The sequence below is a fragment of the Petaurus breviceps genome, unplaced genomic scaffold (genome assembly GCF_028583685.1).
Source record: "Petaurus breviceps papuanus isolate PSGF00001 unplaced genomic scaffold, PetGlider_PUasm1.0 90667, whole genome shotgun sequence".
NCBI classification, from domain to species: Eukaryota; Metazoa; Chordata; class Mammalia; order Diprotodontia; family Petauridae; genus Petaurus; species Petaurus breviceps.
Window position 1 is genome coordinate 6,061,952 of NW_027187302.1, and position 15,366 is coordinate 6,077,317.

Here is a 15,366-nt window from a genome sequence, read left to right on the forward strand (position 1 = left end):
AGAGAGAGAGAGAGAGAGAGAGAGAGAGAGAGAGAGACTGGGAGAAGCTACTAAATAGCAAATGACAACACATACAGCACAGTAGGAAGAGATAGATGAGAAGAGCTCAGTGTGCTTCAGCTATATAGTGCTGGATTTAAAAAGTGAGCATGAAACAGAAGATTCTCAATTTAGGGCTGGCACATAGCTTAGAGGTTATCTAGCCTTATGTCTTGATTTTACAGATGATCATATGATTACAGATTTTGGCTAGAAAGGGTCTTGGAGGTCATTGAGTTAAGCCCCCTCATCTTATAGATGAGAAAATGGAGGCTCAGGGCATTTAAGTGACTTGTTTGAGGTAACACAAGTACTAAGTGCCCTAGATGGGATTTATACCCAAGTTCTGACTCCAGTTTCATTGTTCTTTCCATTATAATATGTTGCCTTTCATACAAATCTAAATCTTAGATGAGCCAGGAGGTAATTCTTCCTATAACACTGCTTTATACAACTCAGACTCTGAAATGTATTGTGCATTGGAAACTTTTGAAAGGGTTCAGAAAAGAGTCTCAATTTTCAAAATAAAACGATCACTATATAGTTAAAAGGACTGATATTATGCAGTCTTAAGTAAGGAAAGGCTGAAAAATAACTTAATAGTATTCTTCTTAAGCATAAAAGATGTTATTGTACAGATGGCGACTGGCTGTAAAAGGCAGAAGAAATGAGACTAAGCTGTAAGAAGACTGCAAGTCAGAATTAAAGGAAGACTTCCCCGGTAGTGCAGGTTTTTGAAACATTGGAATGGGTTGCTAAGGGAATCTGCTTATTTTAGAATGTCCTTTCCTAGAGATCCTTTTTTTAAAAAAATTACAAAAATTCTTACCTAATTGAAATAGTATTAGGGTAGTCCTGTCTAGGGGTAAGGGGAAAAAGGAGATGCTCTCTGAAGGTTTTTCTAGTCTTTGAATTCTTTGTGTTTCTAGATTTATCCAGAAAGGAAACTATCATATATTTAGTCCAGAAAAATGAAAGTGTCTTTGAGCACTATGAGTGCATCTAGTGTACATTTAGTTACAAAATACATAGAAACAATTAGTAGCTCCCCATAGTAAAGTTTTCTTAATTCTATTTGCAAAAGCTATACACACAATTTTGTGTGTGTGTATGATTCTGCCAAAACATATATTTACTGTCAACAACTTTGCTTAGCAGCTCATGCTTATCTATTTTAAAAAGCAAAGGTGAAAAAAAAGTAAAAGCCATTACAATTCACCTTTTCATATTATAATATACATAATTTTCAAAACTCTGGCTAAATGCTGCAATGCAGGATAGAGAACTAGGTTCTATATAGTCAAAGTGAAATAGAGGACTTTGTGATTACCTAAGTAATTCAGGCCCATAGCCAATGGTTTTGCTTGAATTACCCAGTTAATTATGCAACTCTTAGTACTCTATAAAGAGGGCCAGATCATTAAAAAAATCAACCCTAAAAGTTAAAAATATATGAGTAGGGTCTCAAAGTTTAGGCAGTGTGACTCTTTCAGAAAGGATTTATTCAATAAATCAGATAATTAAGCAATCATTAAGGTCTTTATTAATGAATTAAAATACAGCTAATGTAACTGTATATTAGATAACATACTGTATATAGGTAATATATAGGTATTTAGATAAAGAGGATTCAAGAAAGATAATATAAGTCTATGTAATGTTTCTATATTGTTAACCCATATGAAGTAAAAAATAGCCTTTTTAGAAGTGGCCAGTCCTTTTTTTCCATAACTAAATTCCTTTGTTTGCAAAAATGCTTTTTGACAAATATTTGCCTACATTAACTGGAAAATATATATCTTTTTCATTTTGTTTTGTTTTCCCCACATTGCATATACATTCTCTGTTCACCTTAACTGGTATTAATTCTGAAGGCAAAAATTTTCTAGTACCTAAAGAGATAAGATTGACAGATTTTGAAATTTTGGTTCACTTGTATCAGAGTAAACAAAACACCTAAGAGCCCAGTAAGGACCAAATCAAGCTGACTTTTAAATTATAAATACTTTAAAAGAAAGAATAGTGTGACACGGGCTTCAAAGTGATACTGACTTTCCATATATTGGAAATTTCTTTTTTCTAAAGCATCTTCCCCTATCAAAGTTCAGCTCAGAGCATCACTTGATGTATGTGTCTCGAGACAAGAGGTTTAGTCAAAGTACTGGAATATAGCACTGATTTAAATGCACCTCCCTTCCCCTTGGCATTCTCAGCAGAAACAAAATCCTCTTTAATTACACTTTCATTTTAGTAAACAGTCTAAAAAAGGGAAAGGACCAAAAAAAATGGTGGAGAAGTGACAATGGGGTTCTCCCATATGTGTGCCTGGGTTCTAAAACATGTAAGGAAACGAACTTCCTCATTATATTAGTATTTTAATGCCATTTAGATACTCTGCTGACATACATAAACAACTTGTTAAAAGTATTTGCCAGTATATTAAGCCACCACACCAGATTGCCTGGCAAGGGTACACATCTTTGAAATATGCCTCTGCTTTTCTTCAAAAAGGAATTGCATAGAATTTGTAAGAATGGTAGAAAAACAAACTATAATATATGCCTACTTTAAAAACCCATGCTACACTCTTTCTACTGCCATAAAACACATAATATAATTCAAAGTTATGCTAATAAATAATTAACTGAGCTGAAAGATCACCAATATCTTTTATCCAGTCAATCCAAACTCTTAATTCTAACTAACTGAATAATATGCAAATCTAGGGGGGTGGGGAAAATTGGCAAAAGAATACTAAAATAGGAATATTGACCTTAGAAAAGTCACTTGCCACCTATTCTGGGGGGAGGGAAAAAGGGAACAAACCAACTTTAAAAGCTTACTTGTTTCCTTTTTTTTTTTTTTTTACAATTATCAAACTCCAATTCCATTTTACGAGCTAACTTAATCATGAATCCAAAAGCTACTTACTACACTAGTACCTTCTAAGTGGATAAAGTTAGCTATAAATGATGACTGTTTATATCAGCCACATTTCACATATTAAAAAAAAGAAAAACAAAGAAATAAAACAAAACACCCTTTTCCCCCCTCCCCCAACTATCTTTGGGAGCTTTCCTAAAGTGCAGGTGTGAAAATTACTCCAGCTGGGTCTGAAATAGAATTCATAGTATTCCCTGAACAACTGCTAAAGCTCAATGTTTAACATTCTCTCAGGTTGGATGAGTAAACAATGTTCTCCCCACATTTTTTTAAAAGTCTGAACCACAATAAGATAGATGACAATTAATCAAAATCCAATATCTTTAGAGTTGTCTGACATAAAATTAAATAAATGGTACCAGGTGACAAAGTCTCGTTAAGTAATTTGAATGTGAAATGCACCAGATGGATGCTTCTACATGAAGGAAATTAATATGAACATTTGTATTAAGGGTATGTTTGCATATCCACATTGTCCTTGGAATTTTAATGGAATGAAATAAGATGTATTTAAATGCTATGCATGCTTGTTTAAGATGGAAAGTTAACTTTCTTTAAGGCTCTTAGAAGAGTCTTTAGACTGAAAATGGAGCAACCATTTTATGGTAGTACCTTTGAACTATACATACTGAAGCAAGTTTTAGATGGAACTTTTTCTATTACAGGATTATGGACACCAAAATATTAGAGGATATGAGGAATCACTAAAAAAAATACCTTTTTATGGATTTGTTTATAGTTATAATTTGCTTATGATCATGATGACATAATTCTATGAAGCACATCATGGCATAAATTATCTGTTTTTTTTGTGCAATAAACATCTTCAAGTCTCTTCACACCAGGAAAATACTAGTTTCTAAATAAATCAAAATGATAGACAGACCTGAAAGAGATAGAGTTGCTGTATTAAAGCATTTAACATCAAACTCACAATAGAATGCCATTGGTGTTCATCCGGCATGTTTGTAAGAATGTTCTTGGACAAAGGAAGTTTAGAAAAATTTCTATGTAATTATGAACAGCTTTATCATTCAAGGTGGACATCGTCCTTTAAACCTTGCATGTCCATCTGAACAGCTGCTTTGAAATTGGTCAAAGCCCAGTGTATACAGAATATATTTTTTAATCAGCCCTCAGTACTCTAATTTTGAAAGATGGTAAGATTTTTAAATTATTATTATCTTGGCCATGACACTCATTTATAGAAAATGTCACATGTATATATGCATGTAGTGGTACAAAATAGGCTATGGAATTTTTATCCTGCACAATTTGAGTTATCTTTTTGATTTCTATCAGTTAAGGATATTTTAGAGAAATCTATAGAGATGCACCATTCCACAAGGGTAAAGTAGCCCCACCTATGAATATGTCATGTATATATGTATGTATGAATGAGTTAGGTGGAGGCTAAAGACATTATACTGCCACATAAAGTTTAAAAAACTGGAGTTTCTTAAATTATACTGACATTTTCTACAAGAAATTGATGAGAAAGAACCATAAACCAAATAAAAGACATGAAGTTAAATTTGTCAGTACAAAATACCAAGATTACTTTAGATTTTTTCTTTGCTTTTTAAACTTCTTTACTAATGTTTAATCAGTCAGAAATAAATCAACAGAGCAGGCAGCCTCAAAGAAAGATATTTGATATTTAAACCTTGCCTTTAATCATAGTTTTCAAGAAATTTTTGATCCATGTTGCATGAGTCAAAAGAATAGAGTTAGAAAAATTAAAAAGCTGCCTCAGTTTCTAATATTGTTTGATTGGAAAATCATGCATATAAAAAACAGAAGAGTCAGACTTTCATTGGTTTGAGACATGTCATCCTTTTAGGAGAAAGGGAATGCTCTTATTCTCTATGCAACTGGGCTAACATAATTACCCTCAAGAATAACAGGCATCAACCCAAAGAACAGGCTTCATCTTACTGAACATATTCAAGAAGCCATAACCCAATCCTGCCTTCCCTAATCACATGTTGTGAGCTATTTTCAAATTCAATTTATTAGTTTTCTTCTGTAGCATTCCTGGATAGCTAATGGAAAATAATTAATTTCTTCATTTGCCAACTTGTTTTCCAGGCAATGCACATTTGTTAGAGGCTTTGTGGAGAGTATGCTGCAACCATTAATTCCATTTCCAAATTGTTAATCTTATAGAGCCAAGTACTTAGAGTCTAATTCCATATGCAAATTTGCAAGGATACTGAGAATATATTTAAATTTTCCCACAGTTATGATGCTAAGGCTAAACCAAAGCAGTTTTTAAAATGACAAATTGGTGTCATTAAAAAGTTTTCCAGTCTTTGTTTCAGTAATTAATAAACTAATACTTCATACCCAATAGTTATTATCAATCTAATCCTTGGGGCTTTTCTTGAGGAAAGAAAAATGGATATTACCTTACTTAGCAAGGAACTACTTGGAAGACATCACATGATAAATAATAATTATCTTGGAAGATTTAATTTCCAACAGTTTCATCTTGGTAACATTTAATAATTTCATTATTTTAACAGTTTGAAATGCCAAAAGAACACACTGATCCTGCAACTAAGCTTGTTAGAGGACAGCCTTTGAAGCAACACAGAGAAGAACATATTCCACTGGGAAAAGGACAACAATAAAAAAAAAATAGAAACAACAGCTGGACAAAACAACACTTACACATTTAAGTTTTCATTTTAACAATTGGAACTTTAGAATTCCAATAAAACTGGGTGCCTTACTCTTTAAAAGCTATAAAACTATTCACAAGAGTCTATATATGTATGTATGCATATATGTATACTGATATCAAGCATTTTGCACATGCCCTTGCAATCTCTCTTCTATGCAATCTCTCTATGTATGCAAAACAGTATTTTTTTTTTTTACCTGAGTGGGGCAAAACTATGGACTTCCATTTTCTAGCACCATCTTACCCACACCGAATCTAAGGAAAACAGTGAGGTTTCTTTCCCATCATATATTTGATACATACCTTGGTAAAGAGGGCTTCCCATGTTGAGTAGTAGATATCTTTGAAACAAAAAGAGGCCTTTTGTAGTAAATCTTGTTAATAGCTTACTTAAAATTAACAAGTTTGTTAAGACTAATGTTAGGACAAAGTTTAAATCTCTTGCTCAACTACAATACTAATGTACTTCCAAACAACTGCCTTCAGGGTTTATATATATGTATGTGTGTGTACATATGTATATGTACACACACATACATATATAGTAGAAAGGGTAGGGCCATCTGCATATCAATATTTAATCTAAAAATCATTTGGTGCCACTTAGAGAAATATAAATGACATTTTGATGAAATTGCTCATAAATGAGTTTTGGGAAAGAGAAAAAGAGGTACCAAGAAAAACCTCAGAGGAAAAAATCAATAAGAATGTCTTCCATTGTAAATTACCAGTAGGATGGGATTAGAAAAGCAACACTTTAAATCAGATAAAGTCCTTTGGGAACCTAAGAGGCTAGTTGCTATGAGCTTCTCAATATACAAGGAAATAGATTAATATTAGTGGTGACATCATTGGTCCTCAATGTGTACTGAGTTTCCTCTAAGAAATTGGCTTTCCCCTCTATTGTTCAAAAGATATTAATTTAGGTGGTAATAAAAAATGAGGAGCAGTTCACAGAGCCAATAAAACTCCTATAACATATTTAAAACCATAAAAACCTGTCCTAATCCCTCATTAGATTAAATGCCTGAGGTGTCTTAATAAACCAACATAGTAAAAAAAAAAAAGCAACACTATTTGGAGGAAAAAAATACACGTGCATATGCATGCTCAGGAAACTAAAAGATTTTATTCTCCCCCCAACTATGTCTTAATATAAAAGCTTTTAAGAAGAACAATTTTAAGATTAGAATTCATTTATGTTTTAAAGTCTTAACCAATCATACATTTCCTCATTTTTTCCATGTATACATATGCATTTAGTATGCAACCATTTGTGAAAAGTAGAAAGAATTAAGGATTCCAACTTAGTACCAAGAAAGAACTTAAAAAAAAATTAAATGTATCGAATACCAGGCTATGAATTAACCAAATTAGTTTCATTTTTTACTATTTTTCTTTTAATTCAGTGTTTAGCATTTGTTTTCTCTCTATCCTCATTTGCATTTTGCTATACAGAAAGTTTATTGTTTCCTATGTATTGCTTTTATAAGGCACTTAAGGTCTCACTTTATCTGTGTTCTAGTTTTGGTGCAGAGATCAGTTTGAATTAAAAAGACATGATTGTTGATGTTTATAGATACTCAATAGCAAACCCAAAAATCCAATTTGCAAACATTTCCTATTATCCATTTTCTACAACCATATACAGATGCATACGATAGATATTGGTCAGTGCACATTTAATAAAGAAATGAGAAGGGCATAAGAAACCTTAGGAAGAAAAAAAAAAGAGGGGCCAACGAAAGGAACATTAAAGCAGAGTGACAGAAATTTAAACAACCATATGGATGCATGAATTGTACATACACACACATACACTGAACAAGAAAAGCACACACCAGCCGCTTCAGGGCTCACCCTGGTCAGCACCACAGGGGAGGGAAGCAGAAAAGTATTGCCAGTGTAACTCTTCCAATCCTTACCCTTCTCATCCCCTGGTCCTCCGCCGGGGATCCGGTACCTCAGTCCCTCTGCGGCTCTCGACAAACGTTGTGGATGGAGTCTTCTCAGCTAGAATGAAAGATCCCACACTTATTCTATAGACCCCCCCAGGGCAGGGAGCATTGAAGGCGCCCCGCCCCAGGCCAGGGCCAGGGACCCAGGCACTAGGGGAGTGAAGAGGCGAGTGAGCCCAAGAAGAGAGAAGAGGAGAAGAAGGCAGAGAAGAGAGGGAGGCGGTGCCGCTGGGCGTGAGGAAGAGAGAGAGAGAGAGAGAGAGGAGGAGGAGGGTGGGCTAAACTAGGGTGGAGTGGGGTGTGTCCGTCAGTCTGTCTGCCTGTGGGTCCAAGCCCCTGTCAGCACTCTTCTCTGCAATCTTTTCTCCCACTGATCTAAGCCCCTACTCAAAGCAGCTACTCCCGTCTCAAGCTTTTGCAGGAAAATGGGCAGAGAAGCTGCGCCCTTCTGTCGCCCCCTCCCCTCCCTTCCCCTCCCTTCTCTTCCCTTCCCCTCCTTCTCTTCTCAGTCCTCCTCCTTCCCCTTTCCCTCCTCCGCTAAGGTCTCCAAGCCCCAGCCCAGCTGGGGGACGCCTGCCTCCTCTCCTCGTGTCCCCCAGCCAGCCTGGGCCAGTGCGCCTGTCTTCTGCTGCTCGCCCGATCCCTGTCCCTCGCGCGCTCTCTCTTTTCCTTTTCCTTTCCTTCCCTCCTTCTCCTCCTGCTCGCTCTCTGTGTCTGTCTCTCTTGCGCGCTCTCTCTCTCCAGTCCCATTTATGAAGCTCGGGTCCCATCACGTGTTAATGAGCCTTTGTCCTGTCCCTGGCAGCGGCCGCCCAGACACCGCCGCCGCCACGGGAGCTACGAGGGGAGGGACAGGGGAGCGGGGGAGAGGGAGCAAAGAGCAGAGGGGAGGACGAACGGGAGGTGGCTGCGGAGCCTCCAAACTTCGCTCCTGCAGCCGCCGCCACCGCCCCCTGACGCCTCCGGGAGACCTGCTGCTGCAGCAGCACCCACCAGCCCTGGGGCTAAAGATGCTCGGGCTCGACATCCTCCCCAGCCAGCCCGAGGGCTCCCAGGGGCTTTGACCCCTGTCTGCTCACAAATGTGAGCTAGTACAGGGGAGGGGGGGAAGTGGGGCAAGACCCTGCACTTCCCCGGACCCCCGGGACCATTCTCGATCGCCACTTTGATCAGACCCATCAGTATCACCTTGCTGCTGGAGCAGTAGCGCTCTTTACCTCCGGGGACCAGATTGAATTGGGTGGGTTTGGGGAGGCGGAGTGAGAGGAGGAAGGAAAGAAGGAAAAGATTCTCGGAGCCTGGATCACCTCTCCCTACTCAGCGCAGGCCAGCAGCGGAGATGGCATCCAATGCCTTCGGATCTCCCCGGGAGGGCCTCGAGGTGCTACCTGGGCTGCTGCTTCGCCACCTGTCCTCCTTCCTCGAGGCACCTGTCCTCTTCTGAAGGCGCCAAGTCTCCTCACTTCCATCTCCCTTCTCTCCCCCCCCCCCGGCCCCGAACCACCCCCCTCCTTATCCCCTGGGCCTCTCAGTCTCCCCTCCTCCACTCCTTCCCTCGCCCCCGGTGCCTTCTCACTCCCACACCTCCCTCTCCTGCCCCCCTTTTCACTTCAGGGCTCAAGGTCTGGAGCAAATTACTTACAGACTGCCCACCTGGCCAGTCCTAGCCGCAACCACTTTTGATTTGAATCCGCCAGGTGCGGTTGCGTGCATTTTCCTCTGTCTCTCCCAGACAACTCCCCTCGTCCCACCTCACCGACTGCACATCGTCTGCCCCACCACCCTGGCCAGGAGGACTGGCTCCCCTGAATTAGCTGTGTGCTCCAAGACAGGGGGCTGCCACCAAAGACGCCTAGAGATGCGCGTTGCACTCGGAGGTGGAGGCAGGAATTAGGGGACATGCTCGTTAATTGGTTACAATATCAACCGCCGTCTGCCTCCCATGTGGACGGATCAAACCTTAATTGGTCTTTACATTTTTCATGGTGAATGTGAACCTCCATCCTACCCCCAGATCCCCTTCCCCAGACCGTCTCTCAGCTATAGCGGTAACAGCTGAGAAAAAAAATTCCCCGAGGACTGTGCTGGGTGGTTTCAGTTTGTTGTTGTTATTTAGACATCTTTATTTCTAGTGTGGTGGCTTGTGGGGGAGGCTCAATCTCCTTCCACCTGATGCGAGTTCCCAATCACTCAAAATTAGTACACCGCAGGGGAGGCGGTATAAACCCAACCAGACTGCTGTCTCTACGTTTTTGTTGTTGTTTTCACTCTACAAAGGGTCCGAAGCTCAATCCTTCTCTCCCTTTTACCATTTTCACTGTCACCTGCAGCACCAAAACAAACAAGCACTCATACAGTCTGAGAGCTTTTTTCGTGAACCCTTATTTTATAGTCGGTTCATATTTGGACGTCCCAAGAAAGCATGGGACTTGTACGGAAAAGTAAGCAGCAGAAAGATATTGGAGAAGGAATAAAATTCGGAAGGAACCGCCTAATGTGGTAGTCCACAGTCACCTGTCCCTTCACATTAGGAAAAACTTCCGGTCATTTTTCCTTCAATGGCAAATTGAGATAAAGGTGCATCATCAGTAGTTAAACTCAAATTTAATTATTAAAATATATGGAAATACTCCAAAGAAGAATTTACCCTACAAAATGGCCAAGGAAGGTCACACTTCTCTATGTAGAAGGAAATCCTCCAGCAGCAGACGGCATCGGCCCTCCCCCAGGGATCTAGATTGGAGGCATCTTCCAAAGGTCACAGACTGCTTAGAGTTCCCTGTGCTGAACTCTACCACCCTCTCTTATCTCCCCCACTTCATTGTCATAACCGAAGGATCGACGGGGAACGCTGCCAGGCTTTTGCCCTCCCTGTAACCTCTCCCAGACACAACCTTCCAGAGTAATTAATATCTCAGTCTCTGCTAAGGGAAGAGATGGCCTGAACATCATGTTCAAAATATCTAGACTGCCTGGTGCCATAAAGTTCAAATGGCAGCAAATGGAGGGAAAAGGATGCCCAGGAAGGACTTCCCCTCACTCCTTGTTAGAAGGACATCTTTCCGATGACACTGAAAAAGGTTTGTGAGTCATGCTTAGAAAGAGCCTTTAGGTAAGAATATTTTGCCCTGGAGGTACTCCACTTCCAATACCACCTTCCTCTATAGAAGGGACTGTTAGTTACTGTATATGGATAACATATCCACAAGGGACCAAATCTGCTCCATTTTCGAGAAGTAGGGGACACTTACAAATACTGGCGGCACTCATCCTATTCAGAGCAGTGTTACCTTACCCACCCTCCCACTACTGAGTTATTAAAGCCTAATGTGTTATGGAGGGCAATTTACAGTCTGTGGCAGTCTATGGGGATTTTATATCTAAATTATGAGAAAATGTCTGCCACCCCAGCCCTCAATTTGCTTCAGAAGAGCAGTCTAATTCCCTCAATTTTTTTTCCTAGTCCATCTCAAATCTGTTTGGATTAACTCCTAGAATTTACATGGAATTCCCTGAATCCTTTGGCTCTAAATGAAAACTGAACTTTTTTTTTCAGAATTGTCTTAAGAATGATGAAGGGACATTTCTTAAGTGACTGGTGAAGGTACCTTGGACACTAACCAACCATTAAGCATGGGTCCAAATTCCTAACTCCATCAGCCCTTTATTCTGTTGCCATAGGGGTGGGGGTGGAAGCAGAGGCAATCTGAAAGATGGCAGCTGGTGAATAGAACTGCCTCTCCGTTTTAGAGATCAAGGTTAGTACTTAATAATGGAAACGAAATGTCACTTCTGACTTAGTGTTTCATTAGGGCAAGTTTAAGTTGAAAATGAAGAAATAATTATATTGTTTTATGACCATGTATGTATATCTTTACAATTTTAAATATGCCCAGGGCTCTTCTAGGATGCTGGATTGACAGATGATGAGATGATTTTTTTTATCCCTCCTTGCCAGCAGTTGCCAGTAATATTAAAGAAAGACCTAGCACCTCCATACACATTTTTACAAAGAATAGCTCTCGAAAGTGAGAAAATGGTTTAGTCTTCCACATCTGGTAGTCCATTCACCTCACTCCTGAGTCAGTCAGCAGAAATGACAAATGTAATCTATCAATATACCTATTAAGAACATTATGTTGAGGCCACACATTAATTTAACACTAGGCATTGAATGGTCTTTGTCCACTACTAACTTGGGCTGAATTTGAACCACCGACCTTCTGGATAAGGACCCTGGTGGCCCATTAATAGTAAGCAAGATGCCATTCTGTCCCCCACACTAGCTTTTTTGGTTTCTTTTTTTCCTTTATCCTTTTAAAATTAGAGCTGAGTGATGATGAGCCAATTTAACTGCTGTTCTGTGTAATTTAGGTTATTCACTCAGTGAAATTAAGAGGATGAGAGCACAGTTAAGACTGCATATTTCAAGTTCAAAGAAAGATCTCATTTATTCCTGACAGAAGTGCTAATAGTTACACTGGACATAAAGTATTTGGAAAGAATCTTCTGCCTTGGCAACATCTTTGCTGATCTAAAAGGTGCTGTATTTTAACTTTCTTCTTTTACAATATCATGGTCTTCTTCCTAATCCTGCAACATGGTAATGAAGGGGAGGCAGGTTGGGACAATGCATTTGGACTCAGAGTAATTGATTCTACCTTTTCACCTCAATTTCTTCATGAAGACATTGTATTAGATGACCTTTTACGGTCCTTTCCATCCCCAAATCTATTATGCTTTCTTTTAATCCTTCGAATCAGTAGTCAAGGAGAGGCAGGATGGAAAGAATATTCACTAAATCTAAATTTAGATGGCCTCAGTTCAAATCCCAGCTCTGCCCCTAAAAATCTGTGTGTCTACTCTGAGCCTCAGTTTCCCTTCCTTAAAATGAAGGGATTGATCTAGATGAGCTCTAAAGTCCTTTCCAGTACTAATCCTAGGTGGTGAATAGTCTGAGAATGACGATCGATGCCTTGACTGGTTGATAATTTAGAAAACAAAAGCATAATTATACATACATACATATTTATGTATACACACATATGTGATTGATGTTCGGGTCTCAGCTCTGGCTAATTGTGTAGAGACTCTTTGTTCAGATGGGTATGACAGCATAATTTTATTCTAATTGGAGTGTCTTATTTATTCATTCATTCAATAAACACTTATAAAATACTGTTACATGTTAGATATCGTGTAAGATCCTGGCTACAGAGATAAAAAAGAAACTCTCCCTGCCCTCAAAGAGCTTACACTTATCTGGGGGGAAGGTGAACAACATGGACATAAATTAGTAAATTAAAGCTGTATGCAAAGTAAATGTGAAGTATACCTTGTTTCATCAGATCTCGTTGACTCTACTTTGAAGCATGGATGAATTTGAGTTTTCAATATCCCGAGTGTTGCTAGATGGCACTATGTTTCACTTCCAGAATAAGGGACAAGAGTTGGCAATCCTGGGAACTGGAACTCAAAAGCAGAATCCCATAATCTAGAGTTGAAGGAAGTTAGTGCCTACCTCACTGCTAGCTAAAGGTTTGAGAACTGCTCCATTTACAATCCATTCCATTTGAAGGATCCCATGCAGTATTTCTACATATTCCACGGGAACCAAAAACTGGGAAGGTAAAATTAATTTTCTTTTTGACTCAACCATCAGACAATAAACTTTATGAAAAACAGCTCAAGGTAGAAATTCTGGTTGCCAGGGAGGGGAGTGAATGAGTGAGGAAGGATGGGTCTCTCTGACCTTGGGGAATAGTGCTTCAACATTCTCTAGGCACAAAGCAAATCATGCCAGCTCCTAAGTGATCTTTCAGTACAACGAAACACCCTCATTAGGGTGGTTTTTTCTTCACCTTCTCACCTTCTTTCATTAAACCCCTACTCTCTTCAGTCCCAGCTGAGCAACAGCAGGGAGCATTAAGAACTGACAGGAAGGCATTTTCCTTTGTTCCCGTGTTTGGTTTGGTTTTGTTTTTATCACTGAACAGTGGATCGGTAATGAGGAAATAGATCATCTTTTCATTTCAAACCATATGAAAAGTGCCTTCTAAAAGATCATAAACAAGTATATAACACAAACAAAGGGAGCGAGAAAACAGGTTGCCAAAGCTCGTTTCTCCCATTAATCTATAAACTGTAGCAAAGTCTGGTCTATGAGTACTATATTAGAAATGGCTAGAAACAACTTGTTCCTTTTAGATGCCCCATTTTCTAAAACCAAATAATAGTATTGTATCTAAAACCTAAGCACAGGAATATTGTAAAGAATGGGAAGATAATCCAAAAATAGATTTGTTTCTGGAATGTCACATCTTTTTATTTTGTCTTTGTTTATTCTTCTTCCTCTTAATCTGTTATAGTTTCCCTCATATATTAAAAAATAAGCAACGGCCTTGACTGGAAACTTTTTTTTAAAGTATGGCAATGACTGCATCTATATAAAAAGTATACAAAGGACTTCACATGATGTTATAAACTTAATTCTGAGTTCATGAGAGTCTTATTCATATGGACAAAATCCAGTTTGAGTATTTATTACTCTTGACGATGAGTTCGTAACCATATCCATTCTTATATATGTAGTAGTCTTCTGCCATATTGATTTCGATCTTGAGGTGTACCCATTACTTATTCCCTTCATTGTGCTATAATTCCATGAGCTTCTGCTTAGAATGGAAGAGAAATGAGAATTGGCAAATCGATTTGTGACCTTCAAGTAGGTTCACCGTATAACTGGAGTGTCCAAAGCATGTCAAAAATATAAATAGAGCGTTTGAGCTATTTCTAAGTACTTTGAAGAAATTTGGAGGATAGTTAAGTTCTCACAGTAGAGTAAATGAACTGTCTGGTTAGATATAATTCAGCAGAAATAGTTGAGGACTAAGAGAAAAATTGAGATCTCATTCTGTCTGACTTTAATAATAACTCATGAAGTTCATTGTGTCTCAGTTTTTTTCTTCCATAAAAGGATAATATAAATTATCTCCCAGGATTATCATGAGAAAAAATAAAATAGATGCACTACCTATAATTTTATTACAATGGGTTTTCTGTCCACTGATACAAGACATAATATCCTCAATAACTTAGTAGGCAGTTATTGAAAATTGCTGGAACTGAAAAAGTAGATATCACCTCCCTACCTTTATGAGGTAGGATGAATCATTGACTCTTGTTTAGAATCAGGACAATTGTAAAAGCATTATGATTGCTTCACGAATTCCTAAGGATGCACATTATAGACACTAGTCCTTGGTGTTCAGATGGAAATCCATTTTCTACTGAAAACAGAAATAAGAGTAAATATGCCAATAACTGATGGACATGTCATAAACAAAAGTATTTTCAGTTTGTACACTGTGTGTAATGTATATTAAAGGCAAATGTATATTGATGGTAAAACAATATTTCCTTGTAGACTGATAAAGTGACTGACAGCTAAGATTACTCCAGCTACAAGCTACAAACTTTATTGCCCACTGGAGGTTATATTTTCAACTTAAGGAGAGAGAGTTTTCATGTGCATATAAAGTCCCAGAATACATGTTTTATTTATACTTCAATATAACTTTCCTTTTGAAATGAGAGGCAATATGGTATTGTGGATAGAAACCCAGTCTTGGAACCAAGAAAACCTGGGTTCAAGTCCTGTGTCTAACATGTACTGACTGTTTTCTCTTAGCTAAGTCATTTAACATTTCAATGCTCTAGGCAACTCTCTAAGACTAT

General features: G+C 38.6%; 1 protein-coding gene across 1 annotated transcript in view; it reads right to left on the reverse strand.

Moving 5' to 3' along the window:
* Nucleotides 1-8,433, reverse strand: part of CNR1 (cannabinoid receptor 1) — a 25,440-nt gene extending 17,007 nt beyond the window's left edge. The window contains exon 1 of the mRNA XM_069065119.1: nucleotides 7,597-8,433. The gene's annotated coding sequence lies outside the window, so the exon portion shown is untranslated. The remainder of the gene's footprint in view (nucleotides 1-7,596) is intronic.
* Nucleotides 8,434-15,366: the final 6,933 nt, after the last annotated feature.